General features: G+C 41.8%; 2 long non-coding RNA genes across 7 annotated transcripts in view; both read left to right on the top strand.

The window, feature by feature from the left end:
- Positions 1-8,865, top strand: part of LOC115186367 (uncharacterized) — a 29,495-nt gene extending 20,630 nt beyond the window's left edge. For 3 of the 5 annotated variants that reach the window (XR_003875718.1, XR_003875716.1, XR_003875714.1), the window contains 4 exons: positions 98-256; positions 3,701-3,869; positions 4,044-4,263; positions 7,965-8,865. This is a non-coding gene — a long non-coding RNA (uncharacterized LOC115186367). Of the gene's footprint in view, positions 1-97; positions 257-1,225; positions 1,278-3,700; positions 3,870-4,043; positions 4,264-7,964 lie in introns of those variants that run through there. The other 2 variants (XR_003875717.1, XR_003875715.1) reach the window with 2 other exon arrangements.
- LOC115186369 (uncharacterized) lies at positions 4,310-7,421 on the top strand. Of its 2 annotated transcripts, XR_003875720.1 has the most exons (4): positions 4,310-4,328; positions 4,465-4,532; positions 4,790-5,728; positions 5,849-7,421. It is a non-coding gene; the product is annotated as an uncharacterized LOC115186369 (long non-coding RNA). The 2 variants fall into 2 exon arrangements; XR_003875719.1 differs by lacking the exons at positions 4,310-4,328; positions 4,465-4,532 and having other exon boundaries at positions 4,672-5,728; positions 5,849-6,725; positions 7,264-7,421.
- Positions 8,866-13,561: the final 4,696 nt, after the last annotated feature.

Consider the following 13,561-nt stretch of genomic DNA (forward strand, 5'->3'; position numbering starts at 1 on the left):
TGTGTGTGTGTGTGTGCGTGTGTGTGTGTGCGTGTGTGTGTGGTGTGTGTGTGTGTGTGTGTGTGTGTGTGTGTGTGTGTGTGTGTGTGTGTGTCAGGATGACATCATCGATGATGCGGTGGGTTTCGTGGCGGCAGCGGAGATGCTGAGGGAGAGGGGGGCGGGGACGATCATCGCCGTGGCAACGCACGCCATCCTGTCCGCGGACGCTCCCAGGATCCTCCAGGAGTCAGTCATTAGTCAGAGAGGAGAGGAGGTACCCCCTGTATATAGCCTCATTACTACCTGGTACCCCCTCTATATAACCTCATTACTACCCGGTACCCCCTGTATTTAGCCTCATTACTACCTGGTACCCCCTGTATATAGCCTCATTACTACCTGGTACCCCCTGTATATAACCTCATTACTACCCGGTACCCCCTGTATATAGCCTCATTACTACCTGGTACCCCCTGTATATAGCCTCATTACTACCTGGTACCCCCTGTATTTAGCCTCATTACTACCTGGTACCCCCTGTATATAACCTCATTACTACCTGGTACCCCCTGTATATAGCCTCATTACTACCTGGTACCCCCTGTATATAGCCTCATTACTACCTGGTACCCCCTGTATTTAGCCTCATTACTACCTGGTACCCCCTGTATTTAGCCTCATTACTACCCGGTACCCCCTGTATTTAGCCTCATTACTACCTGGTACCCCCTGTATATAGCCTCATTACTACCTGGTACCCCCTGTATTTAGCCTCATTACTACCTGGTACCCCCTGTATATAACCTCATTACTACCTGGTACCCCCTGTATATAGCCTCATTACTACCTGGTACCCCCTGTATATGTGACAGGTTACAGGAAATACTCATAGCCTGTTATACATTAAAAAGTATTAGTAAGTTCATAGTATGTGAGGATCTTAAAACATCTAAGGTTAAAAAGATCATGCATTCTGTATTAGTTGATAGAGATGGATAACATTCATATAATTGTGTTAAAAAGTTACAAATCCATCAAGCGTACAAAAGGTAAGAATTGTAAAAGGAATGTGTAAACCGTTATATTGATTACTTTATTTTGTGGTGCCTAATTGAAGGGGAAAAGTGTTAATCTGTGATCTACTAAATGCTCTTTAATCCATGAGTCTGAGACCGATTGCTCTGGTCTCCACCCAAGTTCGCGGGGAAATCGCGGTCTTTTCCTCATTACAGTAAAAGTTCTCAGTGAGGAAACAATACCGTATCACACTCGGGATTATTTCTCCCCTTTTTCAGGTATGTTATTGATGATAAAACAGAGTCATTTAAATGTAATAACTCGCTAACATGTCAAGAGTGTTTAAGGTGTGTCTTAGTAACATCTTGAGAAAGTTAGAGTTACGTTTGCAGAGAGTAATATGAGCCCTGCTCGGTTGCAGCGAAGGCTTCGTACTGAGAGTAGCTGCCATTTTATGTCGATCGTGAATGAACATGTGAATGAACATGTGCGTTGCTAATAAGATATGTTGCGGTGTTATTTGTATAATGGTTTTTCAAACACTTTATTGACTGTTGATAAATTGAGTTATGATTTACTGAGTTAAAGCTTTGTGCTTGACAGTTATATTGAAATTAGTGTATGTTTCAGTGAATTAGTGTATACTGTTGTGACTTGAATAAGCCTTGTACCCTACAACACTAGCTCTTTCCTGTAGATCTGTTGTTTTGTAAAATGTGTTACTTTGGTAAAATTATTTGCAGTAAAAGTTCTCAGTGAGGAAATAATACCGTATCACTCTCGTGATTATTTCTCCCCTTTTTCAGGGGCCAAAGCCTCATTAGGTATCGGTCGTCCAGAACAACTAGCCAAAGCCTCATTAGATATCGGTCGTCCAGAACAACTAGCCAAAGCCTCATTAGGTATCGGTCGTCCAGAACAACTAGCCAAAGCCTCATTAGATATCGGTCGTCCAGAACAACTAGCCAAAGCCTCATTAGGTATCGGTCGTCCAGAACAACTAGCCAAAGCCTCATTAGATATCGGTCGTCCAGAACAACTAGCCAAAGCCTCATTAGATATCGGTCGTCCAGAACAACTAGCCAAAGCCTCATTAGATATCGGTCGTCCAGAACAACTAGCCAAAGCCTCATTAGGTATCGGTCGTCCAGAACAACTAGCCAAAGCCTCATTAGATATCGGTCGTCCAGAACAACTAGCCAAAGCCTCATTAGGTATCGGTCGTCCAGAACAACTAGCCAAAGCCTCATTAGGTATCGGTCGTCCAGAACAACTAGCCAAAGCCTCATTAGATATCGGTCGTCCAGAACAACTAGCCAAAGCCTCATTAGATATCGGTCGTCCAGAACAACTAGCCAAAGCCTCATTAGATATCGGTCGTCCAGAACAACTAGCCAAAGCCTCATTAGATATCGGTCGTCCAGAACAACTAGCCAAAGCCTCATTAGATATCGGTCGTCCAGAACAACTAGCCAAAGCCTCATTAGATATCGGTCGTCCAGAACAACTAGCCAAAGCCTCATTAGATATCGGTCGTCCAGAACAACTAGCCAAAGCCTCATTAGATATCGCTCGTCCAGAACAACTAGCCAAAGCCTCATTAGATATCGGTCGTCCAGAACAACTAGCCAAAGCCTCATTAGATATCGGTCGTCCAGAACAACTAGCCAAAGCCTCATTAGATATCGGTCGTCCAGAACAACTAGCCAAAGCCTCCTTAGATATCGGTCGTCCAGAACAACTAGCCAAAGCCTCATTAGATATCGGTCGTCCAGAACAACTAGCCAAAGCCTCATTAGATATCGGTCGTCCAGAACAACTAGCCAAAGCCTCATTAGATATCGGTCGTCCAGAACAACTAGCCAAAGCCTCATTAGATATCGGTCGTCCAGAACAACTAGCCAAAGCCTCATTAGATATCGGTCGTCCAGAACAACTAGCCAAAGCCTCATTAGATATCGGTCGTCCAGAACAACTAGCCAAAGCCTCATTAGGTATCGGTCGTCCAGAACAACTAGCCAAAGCCTCATTAGATATCGGTCGTCCAGAACAACTAGCCAAAGCCTCATTAGATATCGGTCGTCCAGAACAACTAGCCAAAGCCTCATTAGATATCGGTCGTCCAGAACAACTAGCCAAAGCCTCATTAGATATCGGTCGTCCAAAGGAAGTCTGTAGACGGGAGTGTTTATGCGTCTATACAGAACAACTGGCGTAATTTCCCGGACTATTAAGTGCACCTGAATATAAGCCGCACCCACTGAATTTTTAAAAAAGTATTATTTTGAACATAAATAAGTCGCACATGTCTATAAGCCGCAGGTGCCTACCGGTACATTGAAACAAATTAACTTTACACAGGCTTTAACGAAACACGGCTTGTAACAAAAAATAATTAGGCTTTAACGAAACAAAACTACAAAATGAGGATGTGATTTGCTCGGGTTTCCCAAAAACATGATTTGCTGGTTGGGGTAAGTTTCTCAAAAGCATGTGAAATCACAAAAAAAAGTGTCTGGACCCTTACTATGAAATTCAACTTACATAAATAAAATAGATTTAGTTGTAAAAAAAAAAAAGAAGAACTTCTCCTATAAGGCAGTGTTATTAAAATGGAGGTGAAATGTCTTTAAAAAGTGGGTGTTAACGAAATGTCTGTGTGGCACTCTTCCCCCTCCCACTACACTTTCTCCCCTCCCAGGATGTGAAGTTAAAGAACATGGGTTCTTGGCCCAGCGTTCTCAATCCACCCCCGCCTCCGCTGTCCGCTCGTCTAGCGACAGCTTCGAACAGGTCCGTCGCGTCGCCCGAGAGAAGGAGAGAGAGAAACAGCTAAAAGCACAGGCCAGGAGAGAGCAGGAGAAACTACGGTAAGAGGGAAGGATGGAGAGAGGAAAAGGGAGGAGGAGGAGGAGAGGGAGAAGACCTCTCAGCCGAGGTAGAAACTACGGTGAGAAAAAGGGAAGGATGGATAGAGGGAGAAGCTCATTCTAGCACCCCATCTAAGCTCCTCCCCCTCTGACACTCCGCTTTCTCTTCTCCAGTAGCCGTGACGACGAGGACTCTGTGGAGCAGCAGGGGAGGGGGCGTGTCCAGGAGGACACTCGCCGTCGCCAGGAGCAACTTTCGCCTCAACCCCTCCCGCCGACTCCCCACAGGCCCCTCCCACTCAACAGGCCACACCCTCGGCCGCAGCAGAACGCCATGGACCAGCAGAGGGAGCTGGCGAGACGCCGCGAGCAGGAAAGGAGGAGGAGAGAGGTGGTAATACTTTATAGCAGTAATACTACTATAATACTAACATGTTATACTAGTATAGCAGGAGAGAGGTGGTAATACTTTATAGCAGTAATACTACTATAATACTAACATGTTATACTAGTATAGTAGGAGAGAGGAGGTAATACTTTATAGCAGTAATACTACTATAATACTAACATGTTATACTAGTGTAGAATTAGAGAGGTGGTAATACTTTATAGCAGTAATACTACTATAATACTAACATGTTATACTAGTATAGCAGGAGAGAGGTGGTAATACTTTATAGCAGTAATACTACTATAAGACTAACATGTTATACTAGTATAGTAGGAGAGAGGAGGTAATACTTTATAGCAGTAATACTACTATAATACTAGTATAGTAGGAGAGAGGCGGTAATACATTATAGCAGTAATACTACTATAATACTAACATGTTATACTAGTATAGTAGGAGAGAGGTGGTAATACTTTATAGCAGTAATACTACTATAATACTAACATAATATACTAGTATAGTAGGAGAGGTGGTAATACTTTATAGCAGTAATACTACTATAATACTAACATGATATACTGGTATAGCAGGAGAGAGGCAGTAATACTTTATAGCAGTTATACTACTATAATACTAACATGTTATACTAGTATAGCAGGAGAGAGGCGGTAATACTTTATAGCAGTAATACTACTATAATACTAACATGTTATACTAGTATAGTAGGAGAGAGGCAGTAATACTACTATAATACTAACATGTTATACTAGTATAGTAGGAGAGAGGCGGTAATACTTTATAGCAGTAATACTACTATAATACTAACATGTTATACTAGTGTAGAATTAGAGAGGTGGTAATACTTTATAGCAGTAATACTACTATAATACTAACATAAAATACTAGTTTAGCAGAAGAGAGGTGGTAATACTTTATAGCAGTAATACTACTATAATACTAACATGTTATACTAGTATATCAGGAGAGAGGAGGTAATACTTTATAGCAGTTATACTACTATAATACTAACATAATATACTGGTATAGCAGGAGAGAGGTGGTAATACTTTATAGCAGTTATACTACTATAATACTAACATAATATACTTTTCTAGCAGAAGAGAGGTGGTAATACTTTATAGCAGTTATACTACTATAATACTAACATGTTATACTAGTATAGTAGGAGAGAGGTGGTAATACTTTATAGCAGTAATACTACTATAATACTAACATGTTATACTAGTATAGTAGGAGAGAGGTGGTAATACTTTATAGCAGTTATACTACTATAATACTAACATGTTATACTAGTATAGTAGGAGAGAGGTGGTAATACTTTATAGCAGTAATACTACTATAATACTAACATGTTATACTAGTATAGTAGGAGAGAGGTGGTAATACTTTATAGCAGTTATACTACTATAATACTAACATGTTATACTAGTATAGTAGGAGAGAGGCAGTAATACTACTATAATACTAACATGTTATGCTAGTATAGTAGGAGAGAGGCAGTAATACTTTATAGCAGTAATACTACTATAATACTAACATGTTATACTAGTATAGCAGGAGAGAGGAGGTAATACTTTATAGCAGTTATACTACTATAATACTAACATGTTATACTAGTATAGTAGGAGAGAGGTGGTAATACTTTATAGCAGTAATACTACTATAATACTAACATGTTATACTAGTATAGTAGGAGAGAGGCAGTAATACTTTATAGCAGTAATACTACAATAATACTAACATGTTATACTAGTATAGCAGGAGAGAGGAGGTAATACTTTATAGCAGTAATACTACTATAATACTAACATGATATACTAGTATAGTAGGAGAGAGGTGGTAATACTTTATAGCAGTTATACTACTATAATACTAACATGTTATACTAGTATAGCAGGAGAGAGGAGGTAATACTTTATAGCAGTTATACTACTATAATACTAACATGTTATACTAGTATAGCAGGAGAGAGGCGGTAATACTTTATAGCAGTTATACTACTATAATACTAACATGTTATACTAGTATAGTAGGAGAGAGGTGGTAATACTTTATAGCAGTTATACTACTATAATACTAACATGTTATACTAGTATAGCAGGAGAGGTGGTAATACTTTATAGCAGTTATACTACTATAATACTAACATGTTATACTAGTATAGTAGGAGAGAGGTGGTAATACTTTATAGCAGTAATACTACTATAATACTAACATGTTATACTAGTATAGCAGGAGAGAGGAGGTAATACTTTATAGCAGTAATACTACTATAATACTAACATGTTATACTAGTATAGTAGGAGAGAGGTGGTAATACTTTATAGCAGTTATACTACTATAATACTAACATGTTATACTAGTATATCAGGAGAGAGGAGGTAATACTTTAGCAGTAATACTACTATAATACTAACATGATATACTGGTATAGTAGGAGAGAGGTGGTAATACTTTATAGCAGTTATACTACTATAATACTAACATGTTATACTAGTATAGCAGGAGAGGTGGTAATACTTTATAGCAGTTATACTACTATAATACTAACATGTTATACTAGTATAGTAGGAGAGAGGTGGTAATACTTTATAGCAGTAATACTACTATAATACTAACATGTTATACTAGTATAGCAGGAGAGAGGAGGTAATACTTTATAGCAGTAATACTACTATAATACTAACATGTTATACTAGTATAGTAGGAGAGAGGTGGTAATACTTTATAGCAGTTATACTACTATAATACTAACATGTTATACTAGTATATCAGGAGAGAGGAGGTAATACTTTAGCAGTAATACTACTATAATACTAACATGTTATACTAGTATAGTAGGAGAGAGGTGGTAATACTTTATAGCAGTTATACTACTATAATACTAACATGTTATACTAGTATATCAGGAGAGAGGAGGTAATACTTTAGCAGTAATACTACTATAATACTAACATGATATACTGGTATAGTAGGAGAGAGGAGGAGAGAATCATCATAAAGATTCTTATTAATATATGTATATTCTTGTTATATTATGTATATTATATTACAATAATACAGAGGAGAGGTAGTTTAGCTGAGAAAAGATGGGAAAGATTAACACTGCATCTAATTCCTCTCTCTCTCACTGTCTCTCATCCCCCTCTGTCTCTCTCCCCCTCTGTCTCTCATCCCCCTCTCTCTCTCTCCCCCTCTGTCTCTCATCCCCCTCTCTCTCTCTCCCCCTCTGTCTCTCATCCCCCTCTCTCTCTCTCCCCCTCTGTCTCTCATCCCCCTCTCTCTCTCTCCCCCTCTGTCTCTCATCCCCCCCTCTCTCTCTCCCCCTCTGTCTCTCATCCCCCTCTCTCTCTCTCCCCCTCTGTCTCTCATCCCCCTCTCTCTCTCTCCCCCTCTGTCTCTCATCCCCCTCTGTCTCTCTCCCCCTCTGTCTCTCATCCCCCTCTCTCTCTCTCCCCCTCTGTCTCTCATCCCCCTCTCTCTCTCTCCCCCTCTGTCTCTCATCCCCCTCTCTCTCTCTCCCCCTCTGTCTCTCATCCCCTCTCTCTCTCTCCCCCTCTGTCTCTCATCCCCCTCTCTCTCTCTCCCCCTCTGTCTCTCATCCCCCTCTCTCTCTCTCTCCCCCTCTGTCTCTCATCCCCCTCTCTCTCTCTCGCTCTGTCTCTCATCCCCTCTCTCTACAGATGGCGGACACCATTGACATTAACTTCCAGAGTGACTTGATGGCCATCTTTGAAGAGAACCTTTTCTGAGAGAGAGATTGAGAAAGGAGGAGAGGGAGAGAAAGAGATATGAACTCTACCTTATCCCACCATGGCTGGGATTTCACACACAACACCCTCCCTCCCTCTGATTAGAGACCCCAGACCAGGATGTGAGCTCCAGAGACTTGAAGGAGACTGAGGTGAGGTACAGTAATAAGGAGAAGCCTCCCCCCCCCTTAGCGGTGGGGACCGGGAGTACAACTTCCACTTTTTGCAATTTCAGATGCGTTTTTTGTGTCTAACTGCCCGTTTATCGTTGATGATTGGTTGTTGCCGTGGGCAATGGTGAAACCGGATACCTATGGATAAACAGATATTTGAATTCCTCTTGTATTCTGAAATGAAACCGAGGGAGGAGGGGAGGACTGAGAACTATTACCTGAACATAAAGAAGAAGAAAAAAAGAGGGTTTAATGGAGAAAGAAGAAGAAGATGTGAACACCTGTTCTTCTAACGTGCGAGAGGGAGGGGCGGGCGAACGAGAGGATGGACAGACTTCTTTCTCTTTGATTCATTTCTCTCTTAATCTAGAATTTTTCTCTCCCTGTTTTTTGATGTTGGGTTTTATTAAGCGGGGTGGGTGAGGAGATGGGGGAGGGAGAAGTGGGCCGGCTGTGTGTGTTACCATGTTTGCGTCTCAAAAGGGCACCCTATTCCCTTCATATAGTGCACTACTTGTGTCCAGGGCCCATGGGGATCTGATCAAAAGTGGTGCGCTATATAGGGAGTAGGGTGCCATTTGGGACGTATCCTCTGAGATGGGTTCAGTTTCTCTCCGGACAGCAAGATGAACACCGGGGTCACACCCCAGCACTATAAAGAAGCACCCTTCCTTCCTTCCTTCCTTCCTTCCTTCCTTCTTACTCTCCTTGTTCTTTGTGACATCACTGACTTGACACAACTTGAAAGTGTAAAAGCTTGAACTCCATTTTTTCAGTCATGTCTGATTCATTGATTATTTCAAGAAAAGAGGGAGAGAGGGAAGGAGGGAGGGAACGAGGGAGGGAGGGAGAGAGGAGGCAGAGAGGGAAGGAGGGAGGGAACGAGGGGAAAAAGAGGAAGGATGAGTGAAGAGAGGGAGGAAGAGAGGGAAGGAGGGCGGGGTACATTTTAAAGGTGTTGGAATGTGGCTCTTGCCTTACAGCTCTGACCTGTAAATGAACACACGCCACTGATTTTATATATATAAATAAATAAATAAATAAATATATTATATACGATGAAAAGTCCCTAAAATAATTGGATTATGTTGTTGGGAGGGAGAACGGCTTATCTGCCTTGTGCTCAATTCCCTTTTGGTTTTTTAGAGAATTGACTGTAAATAAAATAAAAATAACATTTTTTATGATGCTATAAAAAATAGTTTGGTCTTGTTCATAACCTCCTTTCTCTCATCCTGTTTTTCTCTGTATCAAGTTCAGATATTCAAGAGTTTAAAGACCTCTGTTTTTATTTAAACAGTATGAATAATAACAATGGCTGGGCTGATGGGCACTTCAGTGACTTGGAGCCTTTGATTGCCCTGCCTCTGGGAGCCTGTCCACTTGTTACATGATTACTGAGTGAAAGAGAGCCTATGAAAGTTTTCATGGAGGGTGGGTGACCCCCTTGGTGGCTGAACCTGAGATCAATGAGAGAACTTGTCAGAAAAAACGACAGAGTCCCACTTCTCTTCACAGAATTAAAGTTATCACACAATTAAATAATAAATCCTCACTCACACAGACAAACACTGCTTCATTATTGTTCACAGTTTATTATCATAGTTTCTCACAGATCCTGGCTTCCACTGTTAGAATGGCTGAGCGAGAGGAGGTGGGGCTTTTATTGAAGTATCTATGTGGATCCTACTACAGTTTAACCAGCTCAGCTATAGACTACACCAGCATGACTAGTATCTATGTGGACCCTACTACAGTTTAACCAGCTCAGCTATAGACTACACCAGCATGACTAGTATCTATGTGGACCCTACTACAGTTTAACCAGCTCAGCTATAGACTACACCAGCGTGACTAGTATCTATGTGGACCCTACTACAGTTTAACCAGCTCAGCTATAGACTACACCAGCATGACTAGTATCTATGTGGACCCTACTACAGTTTAACCAGCTCAGCTATAGACTACACCAGCATGACTAGTATCTATGTGGACCCTACTACAGTTTAACCAGCTCAGCTATAGACTACACCAGCATGACTAGTATCTATGTGGACCCTACTACAGTTTAACCAGCTCAGCTATAGACTACACCAGCATGACTAGTATCTATGTGGACCCTACTACAGTTTAAACCAGCTCAGCTATAGACTACACCAGCATGACTAGTATCTATGTGGACCCTACTACAGTTTAACCAGCTCAGCTATAGACTACACCAGCGTGACTAGTATCTATGTGGACCCTACTACAGTTTAACCAGCTCAGCTATAGACTACACCAGCATGACTAGTATCTATGTGGACCCTACTACAGTTTAACCAGCTCAGCTATAGACTACACCAGCATGACTAGTATCTATGTGGACCCTACTACAGTTTAACCAGCTCAGCTATAGACTACACCAGCGTGACTAGTATCTATGTGGACCCTACTACAGTTTAACCAGCTCAGCTATAGACTACACCAGCATGACTAGTATCTATGTGGACCCTACTACAGTTTAACCAGCTCAGCTATAGACTACACCAGCATGACTAGTATCTATGTGGACCCTACTACAGTTTAACCAGCTCAGCTATAGACTACACCAGCATGACTAGTATCTATGTGGACCCTACTACAGTTTAACCAGCTCAGCTATAGACTACACCAGCGTGACTAGTATCTATGTGGACCCTACTACAGTTTAACCAGCTCAGCTATAGACTACACCAGCATGACTAGTATCTATGTGGACCCTACTACAGTTTAACCAGCTCAGCTATAGACTACACCAGCATGACTAGTATCTATGTGGACCCTACTACAGTTTAACCAGCTCAGCTATAGACTACACCAGCATGACTAGTGTCTATGTGGACCCTACTACAGTTTAACCAGCTCAGCTATAGACTACACCAGCATGACTAGTATCTATGTGGACCCTACTACAGTTTAACCAGCTCAGCTATAGACTACACCAGCGTGACTAGTATCTATGTGGACCCTACTACAGTTTAACCAGCTCAGCTATAGACTACACCAGCACGACTAGTATCTATGTGGACCCTACTACAGTTTAACCAGCTCAGCTATAGACTACACCAGCACGACTAGTATCTATGTGGACCCTACTACAGTTTAACCAGCTCAGCTATAGACTACACCAGCATGACTAGTATCTATGTGGACCCTACTACAGTTTAACCAGCTCAGCTATAGACTACACCAGCGTGACTAGTATCTATGTGGACCCTACTACAGTTTAACCAGCTCAGCTATAGACTACACCAGCATGACTAGTATCTATGTGGACCCTACTACAGTTTAACCAGCTCAGCTATAGACTACACCAGCATGACTAGTATCTATGTGGACCCTACTACAGTTTAACCAGCTCAGCTATAGACTACACCAGCGTGACTAGTATCTATGTGGACCCTACTACAGTTTAACCAGCTCAGCTATAGACTACACCAGCGTGACTAGTATCTATGTGGACCCTACTACAGTTTTAACCAGCTCAGCTATAGACTACACCAGCAGTGACTAGTATCTATGTGGACCCTACTACAGTTTAACCAGCTCAGCTATAGACTACACCAGCGTGACTAGTATCTATGTGGACCCTACTACAGTTTAACCAGCTCAGCTATAGACTACACCAGCATGACTAGTATCTATGTGGACCCTACTACAGTTTAACCAGCTCAGCTATAGACTACACCAGCATGACTAGTATCTATGTGGACCCTACTACAGTTTAACCAGCTCAGCTATAGACTACACCAGCATGACTAGTATCTATGTGGACCCTACTACAGTTTAACCAGCTCAGCTATAGACTACACCAGCGTGACTAGTATCTATGTGGACCCTACTACAGTTTAACCAGCTCAGCTATAGACTACACCAGCATGATTAGTATCTATGTGGACCCTACTACAGTTTAACCAGCTCAGCTATAGACTACACCAGCGATGACTAGTATCTATGTGGACCCTACTACAGTTTAACCAGCTCAGCTATAGACTACACCAGCAGTGACTAGTATCTATGTGGACCCTACTACAGTTTAACCAGCTCAGCTATAGACTACACCAGCGTGACTAGTATCTATGTGGACCCTACTACAGTTTAACCAGCTCAGCTATAGACTACACCAGCATGACTAGTATCTATGTGGACCCTACTACAGTTTAACTAGCTCAGCTATAGACTACACCAGCATGACTAGTATCTATGTGGACCCTACTACAGTTTAACCAGCTCAGCTATAGACTACACCAGCATGACTAGTATCTATGTGGACCCTACTACAGTTTAACCAGCTCAGCTATAGACTACACCAGCATGACTAGTATCTATGTGGACCCTACTACAGTTTAACCAGCTCAGCTATAGACTACACCAGCATGACTAGTATCTATGTGGACCCTACTACAGTTTAACCAGCTCAGCTATAGACTACACCAGCATGACTAGTATCTATGTGGACCCTACTACAGTTTAACTAGCTCAGCTATAGACTACACCAGCATGACTAGTATCTATGTGGACCCTACTACAGTTTAACCAGCTCAGCTATAGACTACACCAGCATGACTAGTATCTATGTGGACCCTACTACAGTTTAACCAGCTCAGCTATAGACTACACCAGCGTGACTAGTATCTATGTGGACCCTACTACAGTTTAACCAGCTCAGCTATAGACTACACCAGCGTGACTAGTATCTATGTGGACCCTACTACAGTTTAACCAGCTCAGCTATAGACTACACCAGCGTGACTAGTATCTATGTGGACCCTACTACAGTTTAACCAGCTCAGCTATAGACTACACCAGCATGATTAGTATCTATGTGGACCCTACTACAGTTTAACCAGCTCAGCTATAGACTACACCAGCATGACTAGTATCTATGTGGACCCTACTACAGTTTAACCAGCTCAGCTATAGACTACACCAGCATGACTAGTATCTATGTGGACCCTACTACAGTTTAACCAGCTCAACTATAGACTACACCAGCATGACTAGTATCTATGTGGACCCTACTACAGTTTAACCAGCTCAGCTATAGACTACACCAGCATGACTAGTATCTATGTGGACCCTACTACAGTTTAACCAGCTCAGCTATAGACTACACCAGCATGACTAGTATCTATGTGGACCCTACTACAGTTTAACCAGCTCAGCTATAGACTACACCAGCATGACTAGTATCTATGTGGACCCTACTACAGTTTAACCAGCTCAGCTATAGACTACACCAGCATGACTAGTATCTATGTGGACCCTACTACAGTTTAACCAGCTCAGCAGTTTCATAGAACTTAAGTAGTAAAACAAAACCCAGGATAGAGG

Source organism: Salmo trutta, unplaced genomic scaffold, assembly GCF_901001165.1.
Source record: "Salmo trutta unplaced genomic scaffold, fSalTru1.1, whole genome shotgun sequence".
NCBI classification, from domain to species: Eukaryota; Metazoa; Chordata; class Actinopteri; order Salmoniformes; family Salmonidae; genus Salmo; species Salmo trutta.